Here is a 5,000-nt window from a genome sequence, read left to right as displayed (position 1 = left end):
AGCCCTGCCGATGCCCAAGGGCTGCCGAAGCCCTGCCGATGCCCAAGGGCTGCCGAAGGGCTGCCGAAGGGCTGCCGAAGGGCTGCCCATGCGCTGCCGAAGGGCTGCCGAAGGGCTGCCCATGCGCTGCCGAAGGGCTGCCGGTGCGCTGCCGATGCGCTGCCGAAAGGCTGCCGAAGCCCAGCCGAAAGGCTGCCGATGCCCAAGGGCCGCCGCTGGGCTGGCGAAGGCCTGCCGACCGGCTGCCGAAGGTCCTTCCGATGGACATTGTTACGGACCGTGAAAATCCTCGCACCGAAACGAGGTTATATTCCGGAGTTCTCTAGAATTCTCTTGAATTCTCTTCGTAAGTCTCTTCACAAGACTCTCCGGAATAATCTAGAAAGCATTCCCCAAGTCTCTTATGGAATTCCTTAGAATTCCCTCCTTAAGTCTAAGAGTTTGCTAGAACTCTCTAGACTTGTGTAGATGTGCATACTTAGTTCTATCTTTGTATAGAATTGTATAGAATATTCTAGATGTAGAATATGGACCATTAGATCAAGTAGATCTTAGCCGTTCATTGAGGAGGTGGAGGAGTATATATAACCTCACTCTCTCATTTGTAAAGTATCCAAGAGTTGTGTAATCAAGCTTTCATAAAGTAATACAAGCTTTCATACGTTCTAGCCATCTTACGATCTTTACTTCCACTTAAGTGTCTTTAAACACTTCGAGAGAGGCTGACTAGTAACTTGTTCGAGAAAAGTTCACTAGTGCCGCACGGATCTTTGGTTAGAAAATCCAAGCCCGTGACAGTTGGTATCAGAGCTTAGCTAACACTTTAGTTTTGCTCGTTGGAAGATGGCACAATCGGGAAGTGAAATGATTCACACGGAGGATCCAGCGACACAATCGAAGAGGGGGAGGTCCAAGTCGAGGGATGTTATGGCGGACATGAATTCGAGGCTCGCAAAGGTAGAACTTGCGGTTGCCGATGGGCAAGATAGGTTCGAGGAGGCGGACCAACGCATCGAGGAGCTCGAGAAGGGAAGAGAAGAGCTTGGAGAAGCGATGCAAGGTGCCGTGAACCAAGCCGTGGAGAAATGTCTAGGCCAAATCAAGACTTTGGAAGGAAACCTCCAAGCCGAGATTGTTTCGTTGAAGGAGGAGCTCGAGAGGGTCGTCAACGAGTTGAAAGAGACGAAGGACGAGCTCAAGATATGCAAGAAGGCAGTCGCTCAAGGGGAAAGCGTTGCCTTACCGGCCATAGTTTCCACTCCATCGAGGATGGACATTCCAAGGCCCAAGGCGTATAAGGGCACGAGGAATGCGAAGGAGGTGGACAACTTTATATGGAGCTTGGAGCAATACTTCAAGGCTCTCGGTGTTGGAGAAGACACCAAGAAGATCGATAGCGCTACACTCTACCTTGAAGATACCGCGATGGTATGGTGGAGACGGAGATATAGCGATATCGAGAAGGGAACTTGTACCATCAACACATGGGACGAGTTCAAGAGGGAGCTTAAGAGGCAATTCTATCCAGAGAATGCCGAGGAGGAGGCGAGAGCAAAGCTAAGGCGTCTCCAACAAAAGGGAAGCATTCGCGACTATGTGAAAGAATTTTCGGAGGTACTTTTGGAGATCCCCGACTATCCCGACAAGGAAGCCTTGTTTGCCTTTAAGGATGGTCTACAAAATTGGGTCAAGATGGAGCTTCAACGACATGGAGTCCAAGATCTCGCTACCGCTATTTCTATTGCCGAGTCGCTTATCGAGTTCAAAAGGCCGGAAAAACCCAAGTCTAACAAAGACAAGGGAGGCAATGGAAAGAGTGGGGGAGATACCCAAGGAAAGCCGAGCTATCATAAGTCTAACAAGTTCGAGAGAGGGAATAGCTCCAAAGAGTACAAGGGCGGAGATAGGCCGATGAAATGCTTCTTTTGCGATGGACCACACAAAGCAAGAGACTGCCCGAAGAAAGCGAAGCTCTCGGCCTTAGTGGAAGAAGACGAGGAGCGGCAACGAGAGGAGACCAAGATGGGGTCATTGTAAATCCTTAACGCCATCAAGGCTAAAGTGGAAGTGCCCAAGACCGAGAAGAAGGGTCGTTTGTTCGTGGAGGCCAAAATCGGTGGACAACTTGTGAAAGCGTTGGTGGATACCGGGGCGTCGAACAACTTTCTTCAAGTAGAAGAAGCGAAGAAATTGGGCATCACCAATAGCGGAGAGGGAGGATGGCTTAAGGCGGTCAACTCGGAGCCAAAATCGATATATGGAGTTGCTCGAGGCGTGAAAGTTTGCCTAGGTGAGTGGTCGGGCCTTATTGATTTTTCAGTTGTTCCTATGGACGATTATCCTATTGTGCTTGGCATCGAGTTCATGGATCACGTCAAAGCCGTGCCGATTCCTTTCGCCAACACCATGTGTATTTTGGAGGAAGGAAATACGTGCATGGTTCCTCTAGCGAGAGAAACAAGCCTTAAGGCGAAGCAACTCTCGGCCATGCAACTCTCCAAGGGAGTGAAGAAGGCCCAACCGACTTTCCTAGCTACGCTTAAGGAAGAAAGAGCGGAACCGCTAGCGAAGGAGCAACCCATGAAAGTCTTGCGTGTCCTCGAGGAGTTCAAGGACGTGATGCCCCCGGAGTTGCCGAAGAAACTCCCGCCAAAGAGAGAGGTGGACCATAAGATCGAATTGGTGCAAGGTGCCACCCCGCCTGCGACAGTGCCTTACCGCATGGCGCCCCCCGAGTTAGAAGAGTTGCGGAGGCAACTTAAGGAGTTGTTGGATGCGGGATATATCCAACCTTCGAAGGCTCCATATGGTGCGCCCGTGCTTTTCCAAAAGAAGCACGATGGGTCGCTTCGAATGTGCATAGACTACCGTGCACTTAACAAGATCACGGTGAAGAACAAATACCCCATCCCATTGATTGCCGATTTATTTGATCAACTTGGAGATGCGAGGTGGTTTTCCAAGCTTGATTTGAGATCGGGGTATTGGCAAGTAAGGATTGCGGACGGAGATGCGCCGAAGACCACATGCGTTACGAGGTATGGCTCCTACGAGTTTTTGGTTATGCCTTTTGGACTAACAAACGCTCCCGCCACATTTTGCACCCTCATGAATCGAGTATTCCAACCGTTCTTGGACAAGTTTGTCGTCGTATACTTGGACGATATTGTTGTCTATAGCAACACGTTGGAGGAGCATGTTGACCACTTACGACAAGTTTTCCAAGTGCTAAGGGAAAACGAGTTGTACGTGAAGAAGGAGAAGTGCGACTTCGCGCAAAAGGAGGTCATGTTCTTGGGGCACATTGTTGGTGGAGGAAAGCTAAGAATGGACAAGTCCAAGGTGCAAGCAATCGATGAGTGGAAGCCACCAAGGAAGGTTCCGGAGTTGCGTTCTTTCCTTGGCCTCGTCAACTACTACCGAAAGTTCATAAAGGGTTACTCCGCAATCGCTTCACCGCTTACCGATCTTTTAAAGAAGAACAAGGCATGGAGTTGGGACGAGAAGTGCCAAGGCGCATTCGAGACGCTAAAGAGAGCGGTGATGGAAGAACCGGTGTTAGTCCTTCCAAATCACACGAAGCCATTCGAAATACACACCGACGCATCCGACTTTGCACTTGGTGGTGTATTGATGCAAGAAGGGCATCCGGTTGCTTACGAGAGTCGCAAGTTGAATGATGCGGAGCGCCGCTACACGGTCCAAGAGAAGGAGATGACCGCGGTGGTACATTGCTTGCGTACTTGGAGACATTACTTGTTGGGTTCGAAGTTCGTGGTGAAGACGGACAACGTTGCAACAAGCTACTTCCTCAAGCAAAAGAAGTTGTCGCCGAAGCAAATAAGGTGGCAAGCTTTCTTAGCGGAGTTCGACTTTGTGATGGAGTACAAACCGGGCAAGGCGAATCTTGTGGCCGACGCACTTAGTAGAAAAGCGGAGCTAGCGGCCATCACAAGTCCAAACTTTCCATTGGTGGATCGAGTCAAGGAGGGACTAGAGCACGATCCGCAAGCCAAGAGGTTGATGGAGTTAGCGAGTCAAGGGAAGACTCGCCAATTTTGGCTAAGGGACGGAGTGCTTACCACCAAGGGAGATCGTGTGTACGTGCCGAAGTGGCAAGGCTTGAGGAAGGAAATCATTAAGGAGTGCCATGACTCAATGTGGGCGGGACACCCCGGCATACATCGCACGTTGGCACTTGTGGAGCGTGCATACTATTGGCCTCAAATGCGGGAAGATGTGGAGCTATACGTGAAGACTTGTCTAGTGTGCCAACAAGACAAGGTCGACCAACAACAACCCGCGGGACTACTTGAGCCGTTACCCATTCCGGAGAAACCATGGGAAAGTATCTCCATGGACTTCATCACTTGCCTACCAAAATCCGAAGGATGTAGCAACATCATGGTGGTGGTAGACCGGTTTAGCAAATATGGAGTGTTCATCCCCGCGCCAACGAAGTTCAACGCCGAGGATGCCGCACGCCTATTTTTCAAGCATGTGGTGAAATATTGGGGTATACCGAAGACCATAGTGAGCGATCGAGACACCCGCTTCACCGGAAGATTTTGGATGGAGTTGTTCAAGATTCTTGGGTCCGAGCTCAACTTCTCCACAAGCTTTCATCCCCAAACCGATGGACAAACCGAACGGGTGAACGCGTTGTTGGAGTTATACTTGAGGCATTATGTGAGTGCTAACCAAGGAGATTGGGCAAAGTTGCTCGATATTGCTCAATTCTCGTACAACTTGCAAAAGAGTGAGTCGACGGGGTCTAGTCCATTCGAGATTGCTACGGGGCAACAACCGATGACCCCACACACTCTTGCCGTGGGATATAAGGGGCCAAGTCCTACCGCATTCAAGTTTGCCAAGGGATGGCATGAGAGTTCGGATATGGCACGAGCACATCTTGCAAAGGCCGCGAAGAAGATGAAGAAATGGGCCGATGCAAAAAGGAGGCACTTGGAGTTCGAGGAAGGAGACCTTGTGATGGTGAA

Source organism: Mercurialis annua (assembly GCF_937616625.2).
Source record: "Mercurialis annua linkage group LG4 unlocalized genomic scaffold, ddMerAnnu1.2 SUPER_6_unloc_2, whole genome shotgun sequence".
Taxonomy (NCBI): Eukaryota; Viridiplantae; Streptophyta; class Magnoliopsida; order Malpighiales; family Euphorbiaceae; genus Mercurialis; species Mercurialis annua.
This window is presented reverse-complemented; position numbering follows the sequence as displayed.